Source organism: Mesoplodon bidens (assembly GCF_964165515.1).
Source record: "Mesoplodon bidens genome assembly, chromosome: 7".
Lineage (NCBI taxonomy): Eukaryota > Metazoa > Chordata > Mammalia > Artiodactyla > Ziphiidae > Mesoplodon > Mesoplodon bidens.
In genome coordinates, this window is record NC_138164.1 from 49,692,956 (window position 1) to 49,714,074 (window position 21,119).

A 21,119-nucleotide genomic window follows, 5' to 3' on the forward strand; every position below is an offset into this window, starting at 1 on the left:
TTCTCATCTTGAAGGAATGTTATCATTACTAAGAATGTACCTGTTATCTGCCCAGGTGGGGATCTAGAAGTGCTTACCAGGGAAGTTCATAGGGGATTCTGTGTGATCCCAATCCATCTTCCCAATCAGCACCCTGTGCAGCTGCCTGGAGTCATGCTGGTTGGTCCACCATGTGGGTTAAGGAGGGGCTGGATGCCCTGCTGGGCCTGAGCAGGGAAGTGCAAGGATAAAAGCTTCGGAGCGGACATCTAGCCCCACGCCCCTCCCCCGCCATTCATCACCTAAAGTTCAGCCTCCTTCTCGAACCATTTGCCCAGCTGCCCCTTGCTTCCGGCTTCTGTTTGCCAAGATGTTCCAGTGACCCGTGATTCCAGCCCTGCACCCACGTCTACCGCAGTTCAGTCCTCTGCTAGAAAGCCCGCCAAGCTTGGTGGTGCTGAAGAGTCCAGCGGAGTGCAAGCCTCGCTCTCACTTCAGACATACTCTACACACACACAAACTCAGTACTTTCTCCAAACAGGTGCCCACTCCCAAACCACAGGCACTCACAAAATGACCCTGGCGCTCAGCGGCATCCAGGTGATGCTCGCAGTCCCGCCCTAAATATGCACAGAGCGGCATGATTAGGACCTGCATCCACGAAACCTGCACCGACTCTCAGTAAGTGTGCTCTGTAAAGCCCAATAACCCAGCACCTCGACCCTCCTACACCCTGCCCAGCACGTTTCTGGATCTCTCTGTCGGAGCTCCTGCTCTAAGCCTTCCAGGAAGGTCTGGGGTGCTGACTTGCTGTCCTCAGCAGACAGAATGCAGAAAACGAAGCTTCTCACTGTCCGCAGTATCGCTGGGTCTGAGCACATAGCGCAAGATGCAAGCAGGCTGTACAGACCCTCCAGCGCGGCAAGCACTGCGGCAGCATCGCGGGGCGATGGAATAAAACACGGATCCCAGGTAGCTGGTTTTCTCAGGCGGAACCGAAACTAGCCGAAACGAGCCACGTGTGACCCGAGCCACAGGTCCCCGGCCCAGACCGCAGTGTCAAGAAGCTTCAGTGTTTTGTTCAACACGGCGGCTGCGTCGCGGCACATCTCTTCCCCTTGCAGGTTGGTGGTCTCCGGGCTCAGGACACCTAACTTCCAAGATGCCCTTATTCCAATTTTCTGCTTCCTAACCGCAGCGGCGGCACTGATGCAAGCGAATAAAACCTTGGGGCAGGGGAACTGGATATCTGAAACTGGCTCTCCTCAGGCAGGGCGGTGGGGGACCCGGGGAATGGAATAACCGGTTGGAAGCGCGCAAGTGCGCTTGGGCGCAGAGCCGGGAAAGGCAAGATGTGCAAGGGAAGGATTCAGGATGGCGGATCGCGGGTTCAGTGCATCTTGGAGTCTCGAGGCAGAAATCGGGGGCTGAGACCCAGACCGGGGTTAGGGAACTCAGCAGCAAGCCTAAATTGGCGAACGCGGCAACGCAGATACTGTGCGGCATGTAAATTGGGCTCTGCCACTTAAGACTGTTGTAGGCGAGGCTTTAAAACTCAGGTGCAAAACTCTTCTGCCGACATGACTTCCAAGACCTGAGTTTCTGACGTATCAATCTTCTGAAATCATTTGTAAGTACGTGTGCCGGGGAATTGCCTTTTCCTATTGAGAGAACCATTGCTTTCACCAGTGCAATGGTGATGACAAAATGGTTAAGAAAGGACTACTTTAGAAGCCGAATTTGTAACCATGTCACTTTGTGGGCTCAGAACTCTACCCCTGGCTGCCATGTGTGCCTTGAACCTTCGAAGCCTACCTTCAGTCCCCCTTCTGAAATCTTTGGTGGCTACAAAGGGCTAGCGGTGTGAGGCAGGATACAGGGTCTGCACCCAGAGAGTGCTAACGTAGCCTCCAGCAATTTCAGCTTTTCTTGAAGAAGTCTCCCCAGATAGCGAGGGACTGACATGAACTCATCCATCAAGTACTCTGAATTTCTAAGGAGTCCTGGTGCTGAGCTGGGGGCAAGGTAAAAAAAAAAAAAAAATCTTTGACACTTAGCAGCATGTGTTGCACACCAGGTGGCACTCACCCAATGTTTATTCAATAATGGAAAATAATTTACTGTGGCAGATTTACCAGCCAGTCTCACCGCTATTATAGGACTCTAATCTAATCCCAGCCAGCAGAGAATCCGGACCTAGCAAGGTATCGCAGCTTTTCAATAGGATTTCGAAATTGTGAGCTCATTTGAGACACTCTTCTCACTTTATTTGACATGCAGAGTTGGTTTCCCCATGGAAGTTTCCAGGAACAGGACAGAGAAAGGAAGGTTAACCCTAGGTTCTTTCGGAAGTCTAGACTCTCCTAGTATGAGATACAAAACCATTCTCCTCTGAGCCTGTCCCTGATTTACCAAGTGAACTCAAAGTTTACCATGTGCACCTTGCTTATGTTGCATCCAGCCCTACCTGAGACTTCTTTTAACTGAAGCACTTAACAGAAATTGAGCTTGAGAAAGTCGCCAAGGAAAATACTGATTTAAAAATAGTTACCTGATTGTTTGTCACTTCATTGTACAGTCTTATTTCATTACCTTTTTTAAAAATAAATTTATTTATTTATTTTTGGTTGCATTGGGTCTTTGTTGCTGCGCATGGGCTTTCTCTAGTTGTGGCGAGTGGGGCTACTCTTCCTTGCCGTGCGCGGGCTTCTAATTTCGGTGGCTTCTGTTTTTGCGGAGCACGGGCTCTACGCACACGGACCTCAGTAGTTGTTGCACGTGGGCTCAGTAGTTGTGGCTCGTGGGCTCTAGAGTGCAGGCTCAGTAGTGTGGCACATGGTCTTAGTTGCTCTGCGGCATTTGGGGTCTTCCCGGACCAGGGCTCAAACCTGTGTCCCCTGCATTGGCAGGCGGATTCTTAACCACTGTGCCACCAGGGAAGTCCCTCATAACTTTTAAACCTGGAAATCAGGTTTTAAAGTTTAAAATGTTTAAAAGGTGGAAACAATCTAGTTTGGAAAAAAACATTTTTTTACAACATTCTGATAAACTCTAACTGCAGTGTTTATTTCCATACTTTTAGCTTAGATTCCTGTGCTTTGTTTCAAAACTTTTTTCAGTTGAGGTATAGTTGATTTACAATGCTGTGTTCATTTATTCTGTGCAGCAGTGATTCAGTTTTATATATATATATATGTGTGTGTGTATATATATATATGTACATATTCTTTTAAATTTTCTTTTCCATTACAGTTTACCTCAGGTAATTGAATAATATATAGGTCCATCCATGTGGCTGTAAATGGCATTATTTCATTCTTTTTTATAGGTGAGTAATTTTCTACTATATGTACATCTTTTAAAAAATTTATTTTAATTGAAGTATAGTTGATTTCTACTGTACAGGACAGTTATTCAGTTATACATATTAATACATTCTTTGTCATATTCTTTTCCGTTATTGGTTTACACAGGATACTGAATATAGTTCCATGTGCTATACAGTAGGACCTTGTTGTTTATCCATTCTGTATATAATAGTTCGTATCTACTAACTCCAAACTCCCAATCCATCCCACCCCCACCCCACCTCCCCCTTGGCAACCACAAGTCTGTTCTCTTTTTCTGTGAGTCTGTTTCTGTTTCATAGATAGGTTCACTTGTGTCATATTTTAGATTTCACATATACGTGATATCATATGGTATTTGTCTTTCTCTTTTGACTTACTTCACTTGGTATGATAACCTCTAGGTCCATCCATGTTGCTGTGAGTAGCATTATTTCGTTGTTTTTCAGCTGCGTATCTTGTGCCTTTTTTATTGAAAAATTTTTAGAAGGTGATTTATCAGAGTGTGCTAGAGACCCATATCTGGTTGAAATTCTGGTTTTTTTTTCAAATTTTTTCCAGTTTTATTGAAATATAATTAACATACAGCTCTGTTGAAGTGTATGGTGTCCAGCATAATGATTTGACTTACATGTCATGAAATGATTATCACAATAATTTTACTGAACATCTGTCACCTCGTATACATTGGTTGAGAATTCTGTGAATTTCCATGCATTTAAAAGTGTTACACCTAAAGGCTTACTCCTTTAATTCTGTACAATTTGTGTATGAAATAGAGTGAACAACAACGAAATCACAACAGTAACAACCTCAGCAGCAGTAGCAACAACAGCTACAATAATTCATTCTCCTCATACTAGGGGAAGTTCAGAGGCATCCAATTAACTGGAGAATTCCAAATGAAAATTCATTGGACTGGGTTCTACATGTTAGGAACTTGGAAGTCACTACTTTGTCCTAACAACAAGTAAAAAGCTGAAGAGACTGGAAAAACAACTCTTCTGGAATCCTTAAGAAACGTGAATACAAAGCAAACCTTTGCCCCCAAGACTGAGGAGACAGGCAGTGGGTGATGGCTTACTGGAGCAGAGATCACAAGGGGCAACCTCAGTGGGAACAAGTGCCTAGAGCCAGTGCTGTGGTAGGAAAACCTGAACTGTAACTGAAGAACTGCTAGAGACACAGCATGGACAACTCTGAGAGTTAAAAACTCCGGGGGCACCCAGTCATAAGGGGTCCCCTACAGTTGTGTGAATTTTAAGTCCCAGTGCTCAACAGGTTCTCACAGTACATAGGAGAGAAATATACCCTGGTGGGATTTGCCTCTACAAGCTGCACTTGGTTCTCACAATAGGTAACAGAGAAAAATCCCCTTGTGCATCCAGAGAGGGAAGAGAAAGGAACCATTTGGAAATACACCAAATGACCATGTTCCTAAGAAGGCCTGCCCTCAGGAGACACCACTTAACCAGAGCCTAACCTGAAGGCATATTATCCTGGCCAACTGACCAGGGGAAGGGAAATCCCCAACTACAGGCAGCTCTAGCCTTGCAACTGCCATTAAGGAGTCTAGGACCAGGGACCAGTGGATTTTTAGCTTAGACAAACAATCAGAAAGGCATTCATGGCAGCAGGAACAAAGAGGATGCCACATCCGTGGGGGCTTCCTGGCTTCTCGTTCTTGAGTATGAGAGGGCCTAGCTGACTTTCCTACAGAGCTGAGTTGACTTGCCCTTGGGGTGCTCCTCCCAACCACACAGGGACCTTCTTTGCAGCAGGTACCAGGAGAGTTTCCTTCCCAAATCCAGAGGCCATTTCTAGGGTGACTTCAGCTGCCAGGGAAAATGCTGAGTGTGGTAAACCAGGGCCAGGCTGGTCACTCTAAGGGGTGGACAGGCTCAGCAGGTAACACCAAGGAACTACTCTGGGTGGGTTCCTCTGAGATGACTAAAATTCTCCCTTGGTTCAGAGCCATCCAGAATGGCTCTCCTCTCCCTGAGTAAGAACAGTGTTCCATGGAGAAGAGGGATAGAAACAGGAATCTTCTCACTGTACGAGAAGTTCCTTACACAGACAGCTCCTTTATGGGCTCTGTTGGCAAACCATACCGTGCACATGAGGGGACTTCTTCTGTAGCTGAAGTCTCCTGGGGTTGGGAAGAGTATGACTTTGGGGTCTTTTACAACTGGATTTGAGTCCTGCCTTTGCCACTCACTTATGTCCTTAAGCAGATAATAATCTCTCTGAGCCACAGTTCCTCAACATGTATAACGTATATTATGTTAAACACCAGACACATTGCTTGGCACGAAGGAGGTACTTAAGAGTGGTGGCTATTATTATATAACAAAAGCTTATCTGACTATATCAGCTCAATAAGATAAATTAAGTAAAATCAGTACACACTCCTCTACCTTCTTAAGAGGAAGGCAATCTGTAAGTGTTTCATTGTCAAAATAAAACCAATTGCCTAAGCCACAACAGAATGAATCTGCCTTCCCCGAACCTCAAGATACCTGCCTGGTCATGATGTAGGCTCATTGCCCAGAGGGACTAATGACCATTTATATTAAACATCTGGCACATTGCCTGGCAGGGAACAGGCACTTAGGAATCATCATTATAACAAAAGCTCACCCCTACCCCTCAAGTGCCAAATCACATCAGCTTGTTTGAAAAGCTAGTAAAATGCTTTGTATACTCCTCTACTTTCTTAGAAAGAATAAACAATATAATTTAAATCCTTTCTTGAGGATCTATTAACACTATCATAAAATTTTTACTTAATGCGCTAACATAAAGACAGTGCTGCTCTCGGGGTTATAAGATGTGTAGGGCCAATAGCCCCAGACTAGATATAATCAAGGTGTCAGTTCTTTTTGATGTCTAATATCTATATAATTTTATGGTTATTCTCTTTCATTTCTTCCCATCAGGTTGTCAACTATCCCTTCTTGCTGGTGTCATTGTGACTGTATTTAGCAACAATCTACCCACGTGCATTTTCACTTGGTGTGCAGCAAAACTATCAACACAGAAAAAAAAACCCCAAAAACTGAACTAAGTATACTGGTATAGGAACAAAGAGCCTATAGAGATTAAGTGAGACCTGGTAAATACTGGTCAAGCAACATAATAAGAGTCTCTGTGGTCATCTGCTCAGTTAATCTGTACTCAAGAGAACAGAAATAAAGCTTGTCAGAATTATATGTAAACACAGAGCAAACAAGTCCTGAGTAAGCATTTAGGAGTGCTTTTCATCCTGTATACGTCTTTTCACTTTGTATAACTATAACTCTATACCCATTAAACTATAACTCTCCATTCCTGGCAACCACCATTCTACTTTCTGTCCCTATGACTATGAGTACTTTAAGTACCTCATATAAGTAGAATCATACAGTATTTGCCTTGTTTTATTGACCTCTTTCACCTAACATGAGGTCTTCAAGGTTCATCCCTCTTGTAGCATATGTCAGAATTTCTTTCCTTTTTAAGGCTGAATAATATTCCACTGTTATGTATATACATTTTGCTTATCCATTCATCAATTGATGGACATGGGTAGCTTCCATGTTTTAGCTATTGTGAATAGTACTCCTATATATATGAGTGTACAAATATCTCTTTGAGACCTTGTTTTCAGTCCTTTTGGGTATATACCCAGAAGTAGAAATGCTGGACCAAATGATAATTCTATTTTTAATTCTTTTTATGAACTGGCCTACTGTTTTCCACAATGACTGTACCTTTTTACATTCAGGCTATACATACACAGTGGCTGTACATTCATTTACATTGTGCACCAAAAGTGTTGCAAGGGTTACAATTTCTCCATATTCTTGCCAAAGTTTGTCATAGTCTGTTTTTGTTTTTGGCCACACCACATGGCTTGTAGGATCTCAGTTCCCTGACCAGGGATTGAAACCGGGCCACAGCAGTGAAAATGCTGAATCCTAACCACTAGACCACCAGGGAACTCCCAGTTATTGTCTGATTTTTTAATAGTAGCCATCCTAATAGGTGTTAAGTGGTATCTCCTTATACTTCTGTTTGCATTTCCTTAATGATTAGTGACATTGTACATTTTTTCATGTGCTTATTTGCCACTTCTATATCTACTTTGGAGAAATGTCTACTCACGTCCTTTGGCCATTATTTTATTATTTATTTATTTATTTATTTGGCTGCACCGGGTCTTAGTTGCGGCACACAGGATCTTTAGTTGTGGCTTGCGGGCTCTAGTTCCCTGACCAGGGATCGAACCTGGGCCTCCTGCATTGGCAGCACAGAGTCTTAACTGCTGGACCACCAGGGAAGTCCCTCCTTTGGCCATTATTAATGTTTGGTTTTTGGTTGTGGATGTTTAGGAATTCTCCATATATTGTGAATAATATTCCCTTATCAGATACATGATTTACAAATACTTTTTCCATTCTGTGGATTGCCAGTTCACCATGATGATTGTTTCTGTTGATTAAAAGAATTTCTAAATTTTCATGAATTCAAATTTGTCCTTTTTTCTTTTAGTACCTATGCCTTTTGTATCATATCCAAGAAATAACTGCCAATCTTGCAAAACTTTTCTATTATGTTTTCTTCTAAGAGATAGATCACTTTAGGTCTTACATTTAGGTCTTTGATCCATTTTGAATTAATTTTTTGCACAGTGTTAATTAAAGGCTCCAACTCCATTCTTTTGCATGTGGACATCCAGTTTTCTCAGCACTGTTTGTTGAAAACACTGTCCTTTCCCCATTGAATGGTCTTCATGTCTTTGTCAAAAATCATTTGGCCATTCATGTACAAAGGTTTATTTCTGGGCTTTACTATTCTAAATGATTGCTCTATATGACTGTCCTTATGCCACTACCACACTGTTTTGATAACTGTAAATTTGCAGGGGTTTTTTTAAGTGATGTTTTAAGGATTTCTTTTTCATTCAGGTATAGTTGACATACAACATTAGCTTAGTTTCTTTTTTTGTGTGTGTGCCGTGCCACGTGGCATGTGGGATCTTACTTCCCCAACCAGGGATTGAACGTGTGCCCCCTGCATTGGAAGCCCAGAGTCTTAACCACTAGACCTCCAGGGAAGTCCCAACTTTAGCTTAGTTTCTGGTGTACAAGATAATGATTTTGATATTTGTATATATTGCAAAATGATCACAACAATAACTCTCATTAACATTCAACACAATACAACGTTACAAAAAATTGGGGGTAGGGGATGACAACTTTTAAGATCCACTCTTAGCTACTATCAAATATACAATACAATATTATTAACTATAGTCACCATGCTGTATATTACATTCCCATAACTTGTTTATTTCATAAATGAAAGTTTGTACCTTTGACCTCCTTTATCCACTTTGCCCATCCTTCACCTCCCACCTCTGGCAACCACCGATATGTTCTCTGTATCTGTGAGCTGTCTGATTTATTGCACTTAATATTTTCCTTAACATAATACCCTTAAGGTTCATCCATATAGTCACAAATGGCAAGATTTCATTCCTTTTTATGGCTGAATAATATTTCATTATATATATGTGTGTGTGATAAATATATAAATATTTTTATATATGGTAAATATTTATTTATTTATTTATTTATAAATATTAAAATATATGTCATATATATATCACATTTTCTTTATCCATTCATCTATCAATAGACACTTAGGTTTTTTCCACATCTTGTCTATTGTAAATAATGCTGCAATGAACAAAGGGATGTATATATGTTTTCAAGTTAGTGTTTTTGTTTTCTTTAGATAAATACCCAGAAGTGGTATTGATGGTAGTTCTATTATCGATTTTTTGAGGAATCTTCATACTGTTTTCCATAGAGGCTGCAACAATTTACATCCCCACCAACAGTGCACAAGGGTTCCCTTTTCTCCACATCCTGCCCAACACTTGTTAGCTCTTGTCTTCTTGTAATAGGCATTCTAACAAGTGTGAGGTGATATCCCATTGTGGTTTTGATTTGCATTTCCCTGATTAGAGATATTGAGCACCTTTTCATGTACTTATTAGCCATCTATATGTCTTCTTTGGAAAAATATTCAGATCTTCTGTCCATTTTTTAATTGAATTGTTTTTTTGTTTGTTTTTGTTGTTGTTTTTTGCTGTTGAGGTGCATGAGCCTTTATAGATTTTGGATATTAACCCCTATCAGATATATGATTTGCAAATATTTTCTTTCTTTCAGTAGGTTGTCTCTTCATTTTATTCATGATTTACCTTGCTGTGCAGAAGCTTTTTAGTTTAATGTAGTCCCATTTGTTTATTTTTGCTTTTGTTTCCCTAACCTGGGAATATCTAGAAAGATACAGCTAAGACCAATATCAAAGAGTTTACTGAGTATGTTTCCTTCTAGGAGTTTCATAGTTTCAGGTGGGAAGTCTCATCTTATTCCAAATCCTGGAGGAAAAGCTTTCAGTTTTTTGTCCTTGAGTATGGTGTTACTGTTGGTTTTTCATATATAGCTTTTATTATATTGAGTCCGTTTCCTTCTATTCCTATGAGAGTTTTTATCATGAAAGGGTGCTCAGATTTCCCAGATACATTTTCTGTATCGTTGGAGATAATCATGTGTGGTTTTTTTCCCTTTATTCTGTTATTGTGGAGTAACACATTGATCAATTTTCATGTTTTGAATCATTCTTGCATTCCAGGAATTAATTTCATTTGGTTATATTATAGAATCCTTTTAATATGCTGCTGAATTCAATTTCATGGTATTTTGTTGAGGGTTTCTATATCCACGTTCATAAGGGATATTGGATGGTAGGGTTTTTGTTTTACTTTGTTTTGTTTTCCTTTCAAAATCTTTCTCTGACTTTGGTATCAGGACTTGTAGGATAGGTTAGGATGTGGTGCTTTCTCTTCAAGTTTTTGGGAAAAAAAATTTTTTTAACATCTTTATTGGAGTATAATTGCTTTACAATGGTGTGTTAGTTTCTGCTTTATAACAAAGTTAATCAGTTATACATATGTTCCCATATCTCTTCCCTCTTGTGTCTCCCTGCCTCCCACCCTCCCTATCCCACCCCTCTAGTTGGTCACAAAGCACCGAGCTGATCTCCCTGTGCTATGCGGCTGCTTCCCACTAGCTATCTATTTTACGTTTGGTAGTGTATATATGTCCATGCCACTCTCTCACTTTGTCACAGCTTACCCTTCCCCCTCCCCATATCCTCAAGTCCATTCTCCAGTAGGAAAATTTTGAGTAGGATTGGTATAAGTTTTCTTTAAATGTTTTGTAGTATTCACCAGTTGAAGCCATCAGATTCAGAGTTTTTCTTTATTAGAAGATTTTTGTTTACTGATTCAATCTCCTTGCTAGTTATAGGTCTATTTGGATTTTCTATTCCTTCATGATTTAATCTTGGTAGGTTTCATGTTTCTAGGAATTTGTCCATTTCATCTAGGTTGTCCAATTTGTTGGTGTACAATTTTTCACAGTACTCACTTATTATTCCTTTTATTTCTATAGAATTAGTACTAGTGTCCCCACTATCACTTCTGATTTAGTAATTTAGTTTTCTCTTTTTTTCTTAGTCCATCTAGCTAAAACATTGTTAATTTTGTTAATGTTTTTGAAGAACCTGTTTTGGATTCATTGATTTTCTCTACTGTTTCTCTAAGCTCCCTTTTCTTTATCTCTGCTCTAATCTTTATTATTTCATTTATTTTGATAGTTTTGGATTCAGTTTGTTCTTCATTTTCTAGTTTCTTAAGTTGTAAAGGTAGTTTGTTGATTTGAGATCTTTTTTGATTTTTCACATAAGCGTTTGAGACTGTAAATTTCCCCTTAGCACTGCTTTCAGAGCATCTCATAAGTTTTGGTATGTTGAATTTTCATTTTCATTCATCTGCAAACATTTTCTAATTTCCCTTATTTCTTTGATCCATTGCTTGTTTCAAAGTGTGGTTTCATTTCTACAAGTTTGTGATTTTTTTTTCTGTTACTGATTTCTAACTTTATCCTATTGTGATTGGGGAAGATACTTTTTATGATATCTATCTTTTTAATCGATTGATACTTAATTGGTGGCCTAACATATGGTCTATCCTAGAAAATGTTCATGTGCACTTGGGAAGAACGTGTATGCTATTGTTCTTGGGTAGAGTGTTCTGTAGGTGTCTGTTATATCTAGTTGGTTTATTGTCTTAAGTACTCTGTTTCCTTACTTATCGTCTGTCTGGCTGTTCTATCCATTATTGGAAGTGGGGTACTGAAGTCTTCAGCTTTTATTGTACAACTGCCTATTTCTACCATCAATTCTGTCAGCTTTTGCTTCACATAGTTTGCTGCTTTGTTAGTACATGTGAAAATGTTTATAATTATTATATCTTCTTGCTGTATAGAGCCTTTTATTACTATAGAATGTCTTTTTTTTTCTCTTGTAACTTTTTTTGATTTAAAGTCTATTTTGTCTGAAAATCCAATATCCATTCATGATAAAAACTCTTACCAAAGTGGATATAGAGGGAACATACCTCAACATAATAAAAGCTGTTTTTGACAATCCCACAGCCAATATAATACTCAATGGTGAAAAGCTGAAAGCCTTCCTGCTAAAATCTGGAACAAGACAATGATGACCACTCTCACCTTTTCTATTCAACATAGTATTGGAAGTCCTAGCCATAGCAATCAGAGACAAGAAAAAAATAAAGAAAAGGTATCCAAATAGGAAGGGAAGAGGTAAAATTGTCATTATATGCAGATGACATGATACTATATATAGAAAACCCTAAAGACTCCACACAAAAACTAGTAGAATTGATAAAGAATTCAGCAAGGTAGCAGGATACAAGACTAACATACAGAAATTGGTTGCATTTCTTTACACTAACAATGAAATGTCAAAAAGGGAATGTAAAAAAACAATACCTTTTAAAATTGCACGCCCAAAAATAAAATACTTAGGAGTAAACCTGTCCAAGGAGGTGAAAGACTTATATGCTGAGAACTATAAAACATTAATAAAGGAAGTTGAAGATGATTCAAATAAATGGAAAGATATCCCATGCTCTTGGATTGGAAGAAGTAATATGGTTAACATGAACATACTACCCAAAGCAATCTACAGATTTAATGCGATCCCTATCAAATTACCCATGATGTTTTTCACAGAACTAGAAAAAATAATCCAAAATTTATATGGAACCATAAAAGACCCAGAATTACCAAAGCAATCCTGAAGAAAAAGAACAAAACAGGAGGCATAACCCTCCCAGACTTCAGACAATACTACAAAGCTAAAGTAATCAAGACAGCATGGTACTGGCACAAAAACAGACATATGGATCAATGGAACAGAGTAGAGAGCCCAGAAATAAACCCACACACCTCTGGTCAATTAATCTTTGACAAAGGAAGCAGGAATATACAACAGGAAAAAGACAGTCTCTTCAGCAAGTGGTGCTGGGAAAGCTGGACACCTGCATGTAAATCAATGTAGTTAGAACACACTCTCTCACCATACACAAAAATAAACTCAAAATGGCTTAAAGACTTAAAACATAAGACATGACACCATAAAACTCCTAGAAGAGATCAAGAGCAAAACATTCTGTGACATAAATTGTACGAGTGTTTTCTCAGGTCAGTCTCCCAAGGCAATAGAGAAAAAAAATTAAAAAAAAATAAACAAATGGGACCTAATCAAACGTACAAGCTTTGCACAGCAAAGGGAACCATAAACAAAACGAAAAGACAACCTATGGAATTGGAGAAAATATTTGCCACCTATGTGACCCACAAGGGCTTAATTTCCAAAATATACAAACAGCTTATACAACTCAACAACAACAACAACAAAAAAAAACCAATCGAAAAAATGGGTAGAAGACCTAAGTAGACATTTCTCCAGAGAAGAAATACAGATGGCCAATAGGCACATGAAAAGATGCTCAACATCACTAATTATTAGAGAAACACAAATCAAAACTACAATGAAGTACCACCTCACAGCAGTCAGAATGGCCATCATTAAAAACTCTACAGGGAATCCCCGGCAGTCCAGTGGTCAAGACTCCACACTCTCACTGCCAGGGGCCCGGGTTTGATCCCCAGTCAGGGAACTAAGATCCCGCAAGCCATGTGGCACAGCCAAAAAAAAAATTTTTTTTCAATAAAAACTCTACAAACAACAAATGCTAGAGAGGATGTGGAGAAAAGGGAACCCTTCTACACTGTTGGTGGGAATGTAAGTTGGTACAGCCACTGTGGAAAACAGTATGGAGGTTCCTCAGAAAACTAAAAATAGAATTACCATATGATCCAGCAATCCCACTCCTGGGCATATACCCGGACAAAACTATAATTCAAAAAGGTACATGCACCCTTACGTTCATAGCAGCATTATTCACAAGACATGGAAACACCTAAATTTCCATCAGTAGATGAATAGATAAAGAAGATGTGGTACATATATACAATGGAATACTACTCAGCCATAAAAAAGAATGGAATAATGCCATTTGCAGCAACATGGATGCAACTAGAGATTATCATACTAAGTTAAGTAAGTCAGAAAGAGAAAGACAAATACCGTATAATATCACTTATATGTGGACTCTAAAATATGACACAAATGAACCTATCTATGAAACAGAAACAGACCCAGAGGGGGTTGGGGAAGGGATGGAGTGGGAGGTTGGAGTTAGCTGATGTAAGCTATGGATAAACAACAAGGTCCTACTGTGTAGCACAGAGAACTATATTCAATATCCTATGATAAGTCATAATGGAAAAGAATATTAAAAAAGAATGTATATATATGTATAACAGAATCACTTTGCTATATAGCAGAAATTAACACAATGTTGTAAATCAACTATACTTCAATAAAAAAATAAAATAAAAATAAAGTATATTTTGTTTGATATTCATATAGCCACTTTTGCTCTCTTTTGCTTACTATTTGCATGCAGTATCTTTTTTTTAATCCTCTTACTTTTAACACATTTGTGTCTCTGGATCAAAGGGGATTCTTCTGAGTATATAGGTTAACCATGTGTTTTTATCCATTTTGCTAATCTTTGTCTTTTGATTGGAGAGCTTAATCTATTTATGTTTAAAGTAATTGAACTTTCATTTTGCTATTTGTTTTCTATATGCCTCATAGCTTTTCTGTCCCTCATTTCCTGCATTACTGCCTTCTTTTGTGTTTAGTTGATTTTTTGTAATATATGTTTAAATACATTTCTCATTTCCTTTTTGTAATTCTATAGCTATTTTCTTTGTGGCTGGCATAGGGATTAAATTTAATACCCTAAAGTTATACACTCTAATTTGAATCTCTACCTGCCTAATTTCAATAACATACAAAAACTCAGTTTCAGGGACTTCCCTGGCGGTCCAGTGGTTGAGACTCTGTGCTTCCACTGCAGGGAGCACGGGTTTGATCCCTGGTTGGGGAACTAAGATCCCGCATGCTGCGTGAGGTGGCCAAAAAATTTTAAAAAACAAAAAAACTCAGCTCCATTACATCTCTATCCCCACTCCTTTCAGTTGTTGATGTCAAAAATTACATCTTTATACCTTTTGTGCTCCAAGACATTAGTTTCTCTGCCGAGGATCAACCTGATGTGTAAACTTAAGGTCTTCTCAGGTCTCTTCTGAATTTTTCCCCTGTGCATGTGTGGTCACTTTCTAATTTCCCCTGTATATGCAGTTGTTTTCGAATAGCCTAGTCTTTAATCTGTTTTCACATGGGAAAAAGAGAAAATTGAAGAGGAGAGAAAATGGGTGCTGGCCCTTAAATTCCTTGGCAGTCACTACAGGCAGAGGAGAAAGGCTTGCAAGGATGAGAGGAGGTGCAGCATGCCCCTCAGATCCACCTCCTTGCCTGAACCTCTGTGATAAAACCAGCAATCAACAATCAGAGCACAGATCCCTGATACTCAGACAACAGGGTCCTTTCGGTCCACTCTGGCTCCCACAAGCTGTTTGCAACCTACTTCAGGGACACATGCACAGCTGACTGCCATATACCTGGGGATGGGAGATTGGTAGCTGCGATGGTGCTAAGAGCTGGAATTGGCTAACATAAACTGCAATTTTCAGTCCAAGTCTTCCCTTTAGAGTTGCAAGCCTTCAACAGACTCCAGAGTTCCAGAGTAATTACATTAGACAGGTTTACCAGCACAGTTGTTGGCTATGTGGGGACAGAGATACCTGGTACTTCCTACTCTGCCTTCTTCCCAGAATCCTCCTTCATGGTCTTTTGTAACAACAGCCAAATAAGTTAGAGCTGGGTGTGAATGAAGAGCCTACAGACATTGAAGAATAACTTAGTAATGGTCAGGAAGGCAGTAATGAACTGTTGTGATGCCTATTTCAATTATCCAGAGGCTGTTTTCTTGGTCTCTTCTCAGCCTTATCTTGTTTAACGGAGGTCATCAGGCAGGGGACACCTGATGAGTGGGTGTTTTGCAGTTTCTCTCATGAGGCACAATCATAGTGAAGACAAAGTCCGTGATGTGGAAAGGACTCAGTGATCCAGGCCACAATCTTGAGGGGTGTGTCCCTGGATAATAGGGGTCTGAGGACATGAGTAGAAATTGTGTTCCTATTACTAGGCAAATATCCTTGTAGCTGGTGTGATAACAACTAACTTTCAGATGTCAGATCTTGTATTGATTTCTATAATGCAAAATCACTCTTTGGCATCAAAGATCTAAAGGATCTTAAAGGCCCTTTGGAAACCCCTCAGCCCTGGGCCAGTTGTCCTCAGCACACCTTAAACAGTAGTTACACACACTTAAGCAATCAATGCCTAACTTCTCTTCAGCACCAATAAGTGCCATCCACAGCAAACCTCCAGTTAAGATGAGAATATGAAGAATGGGCTCCCTGAGGAGCCCAAGGACTGAGCAGAGACCGCAGGTTAGAGAAGGGTTGGTTTCTTCTTTTCCTCTTTTGCCTTGTGGTCAACCTTGAATAAGTTGTTTCTTTTGCCTCAGAAGTTAAGGAGTTTTCATTGGTCAAAATAAGGCTATGAAATCCTTTTTGCTCTCTCTGTAGGAAGATAGACATCAGGTCCTGCCGGTAATGAGCAAGATAAGGTGGAGTGTTTAGAAATTTTATTCTTACCTGTATGATGTATTTCAGCATTAAATGTTTTGACCAACCCCCTTCCATTCATTTTACTTCTCTACAGTCTTAAGAGGTACAGGGTAAAGTTAGAGCATATGTAGTCATTAGATCACATATAGATCATATTCTGTAAGTCATTCTACTGACTTTGCTTTTTTACAAGTCTAGAAAATAGTAGCATTTAATGAAAGTAGCTGTGAGGCACATTGCAGTCTAATTCTTTTATTTTACTAAAATGAGAAGGGGGAGGAGTGAAGGAGGTGGATGTAGAAGAACAAAGAAGTGGATGGACCTAAAGACTGTCATACAGAGTGAAGTAAGTCAGAAAGAGAAAAACAAGTATCATATATTAACACATATATGTGGAATCTAGAAAAATGGTACAGATGAACCTATTTGCAAAGCAGAAATAAAGACACAGACGTAGAGAACAAACACATGGACACCAAGGGTGTGTGGGGGTGGGATGAATTGGGAGATTGGCATGTATACACTACTGTGTGTGGAATAGATAACCAGTGAGAGCCTGCTGTGTGGCACGGGGAACTCTCCTCACTGCTCTGTGGTGACCTGGATGGGAGGGAAATCCAAAAAAGAGGGGATATATGTATACATATATGTCCCTTTTTTGTCTCCTACCTGAAAGACATACACACGCTCAAGTCTCTCTTCCATGGCAAAAATTACATTTTGACTCCACACTCCCCTATTATCATCTGTTCTATAACTCTCCTTCCTCTCTACTCACAACTCCATACTTCTTGTTTCTAATTCCATACTGACCAGTCACTGCTTTGCCCACAGCCATTAACATTAGTTGTGACAAAACCACAAGAAAAGATAGATTACACAGGAAAATGTAGGGCTCGTGCAATCCAGGTGGAAGAGATAGAAACTGCACAGGGAAGGATGGACTCAGTGTGTCCCAGGCCAGAGAGGAGGCCAGTATGTCTAGACATGGTGAACACAGTGGGGAGTGGCAGCAGCTGAACCTGCAGATGCGGGCAGGAGCCCCACCACGTGGCGGCAGCTGGGAGCAGAGGGGTTGGGGCGGAGGGGTGGTCTGTAGGCCTGAGTAAAGTTTGCACTTTATTCTAAGTGCACATGGATGGCATGGGAAGCCATGGAGTGGAGAAACATCTCTCTTGTTTCTTCTCTCCCCTCTATATTGTTTGCAAAGCATCTTCATGAACCCCGATCTTCATGGCAATAATAGGAAATGAGTAGATTAGATAATAATACCCATTTGATAGGTAAGGAAACAGATTTCACCAAGACTATGACTATTAAATGAAAGAAGAGTGTAGATGAAAAATTAACTCTCCTGGGAACTCAGGAGATAAAAGTGACGGCCCTTTCTTTGCCATTAATCTGGATAGGTGACCTTTCCCTCTTGGCCTGTTGCTTCACCTGAGAACCTTGCTCTGGAGGGGTCCTTCGAGCTGTCCACTATGAAATGTTAAGATCTCTCCATTTCCTTTCACAGCCTCCTCACCTGCGGAGCTACCTAAACCCGATGCGCAGGCCACAAACCAGACCAATTTAATCAAAATGTGGAGAAGAAGGTGGAACTTGGGTATCAGCATTTTGCAAAAGTCCCATGAGATTCCAATGAGCATCCAAAGTTGAGAACCAATGTATTAGAAATCCCTGAAAGGCAGGCATGAATGAGGGCCACCAGATCTGCCTCACTCTGCTCCACCCCCACCATATCCTCCATCACCTACTCCTCAGGTGCCTCCTGCCTGTCCTAGGGCTGCTGCTGAAGCTCCAGTCAGGCCACACCCCTTAACTGCTTTCCACAATATTTACTGTCCCCCCTCTGTTGACAGCTCTAATGGATTCTGCAGATTAAACAATCCCAGCCATTTTGAGCTGTCCTGGGATTAGCCTGTCACACAAAGGCAGAAACTGCCCTTGTTCCTCCTGGTTCTAACTGAATAATTTTCTCTAAATACCTTCCCTTTCCAGCAGGCACCCAGGCTCCTTAGACAAATAGAGGTGAGCAAGGGCTGCCTCTGATGGGATGAAGGACCAGAAATGAGCTGCCCAAATGCAGTGGGTGTCGAAGTAGCTGCTGTATTAAGTGAGAGACACTGAAGGCTTCAAGTCCTTCTTTTAAACTAAACACCCCTGGTCAGGAGGTGCAGCCAAGAGCCCTACAGAACCCAGGTTGCAGGCTCCAGGGTGGGATTTCCTATTAGGACAGGCTCCAGGGGGAGGTGATGCGGGTTGCTCTTCCCTGTTCACTTCCTACAACCTTCTCCTCTTCCCCCTGTTCCCACTCCTCCTCCGCACACTCACCCTTGCTCTTCTCTAGTGTCTGAAAAGATTCCTTGGAGCCTTATTCCTACTCAGTTTAAGAGGGAATTTCTGTTCCAAACCCTTGCTCTGGGCTCAGGTGTCCTCCACTAGTGTATGGGGGGAGCCGAGATTAAGATGCCTGATACCACCTGGCACTGGTGCCTTCCTGGGAACCACGACTCTGAGGACTCACTGATCAGGAAACAGTTTCCATGCCCATAAACTTTTCCATCAAAAGGGTTGCTGCTCAGGGTTATCCTTTTTATTCATCCATTATTAATTCACTCATTCAGTAAATATTTTCAACACAAATAAGGTGAATCCCATGTTTCCTGTACAAGTTATATACAGCCCAGAAGCAGAGATAAATATGTGCACATGGCAGGACACTCACTGGAACTGTAGCTCAGATGCCACAGAGATGGCACTGACAAGATCCCCTTGTCAATATGCTCAAGCTCATGTTGCTTGGTCACTGGAGACCACAACAGTTGCAAGAAGGAGATTTCTGGGAGGAAAGAGAATTGGATGATGGCCATTCCCCTGGTTGTTGTCCAAACACATTGTATGCAGTGGGGCACTCCTAGTCGAGGCCAGAAAGCAGGAAAAAGTAGACTGGATCCCAAGGACTTGGCCAGCAGGAAGAAATGTTGCTTCTGGGAATCGTGTGCTGCTGGAAAGAGGAAAATCCCGAACTAGCGGCATATGTGCACACTGGGGAAAATGAAGAAAGGTGTGTGAGTATAACTCAGAGCTGTTACCGGAGCAGCTTAAGACTGAGTCTCAGAGCAGAAATCTCCCTTGCACTTAGGAACAAGACATCAGTGGCTCCCCAGTGCCTGGAACAGTGAGTTACAACCAAGGCAGTCCCACTCCCCAAGAGGAAGGAGCATGCAGTTCCCCCTAAAAAGACATTATTCATGCCCAATCTTCAGGTTGAGAAGAACAGCCATGGTGACTCACTTTTAAGTCATGTTTCCTAATGAGAATACATCAGAATCATTAATTATGTTGTCACAGAAAAAGGGTGAGAACCGCAAGTTAAAAGATAAAGTCCACTTAGCAAGGCATACAGAGCCCCTCACAATTAATTTCAATCTACCTTTTAGCCTCTTCTCCAGCCTCTGGCCAGTTTTCCCCCTAATGTCCATTCTGTTCAGGAGCTCTGTGGTTTGATGAAATTGGTTCCCCCTCCCTCAGCTCTAAGGGTGGGTGTGATGTTTTTAAACCATCACAAATTCTTACAGATCCTCCCATCAAGAGGTGGGGACTTGCTTTGACCAATATAATGTGACAGAAATTATGTCGCACAGGTCTCAAGTTTGGATATCAAGGGTCCTTGAGCCTCTATTCTCACCCTCATGAGATGCTGTGTGCATGAGAATGTGCCCCAGCTAGCTGGATGGAGAGGACACACAGAAGAGAACCGAGGCAGCCCGGACAACCAGCAGACCTATGACCGACACCATCCAGGACCGGCTGGCCCCGAGCTGACTTGCCAAATGACCCTAAATGCATGAGTGAGCCCAGCCAACGCCACATGGAAGAGAGTGAGCCATCCCAGCTGAGCCCTGCCCAAATTCCTGACCCACAGACTCACGAACTAATAAATTGTTGTGCTTTTGAGACACTAAATTTTGGAGTATTTTTTTTATGTAGCAAAGGCTAATGGAAAGAGTGGGCTAAGCCAATCAGGGTGAATCCTTCCCTCCTGTCACAGCTGATCCAGACACAGGTCAAATGATCAATGCAGGCTCAGGTGTGGTCCAATCAGTGAGAACCTCAAGGCCTTCGCTGGGGATACCTGGTCAACGTTGTTCCTCCCTACTCTGCATAGTGTGCTGTGAGGTGAAGCTGGAAGTATGTAGCCATTTTGCCACCATTACAGGAGCAGCCCGAGGACGAAACCCTTGCATGATAACCCTCCAGAAAACTGCAGAGAAATGGAGTCAGGGCCTTGGTCAGTGTCTCTGTCAAACTGCACTGGAACCTCACATCTTCTCTAGACTTTTATAATTATAGGAGTCATAAATCCTTTGGTTATTTAGGACATTTGACCTCGGCTTTATTTGCAGTTGAAAGTGTCCAACTGATACACTCTCAAAGATCTGTAGTTTCATGTTCATTTCGCCAATGAAACCCTGCTTTTCAAACAAAACCTTAAGCAGCAGCATAAAATGAAAGAAAAATGTGTTTAAAGAAGGAGTGGGCAGCCCAGAATCCTGAGACCAACATCTTAACTCCTGTATTTGATCCCTAGGGCTGCTGTATGCAAGTACCACCAACTACAGGTGGCTTACAACAGCAGAAATTTATTGTCTCTTAGATCTGGAGGGTCGAAATCAGACATCAGTGTGTCGCACCC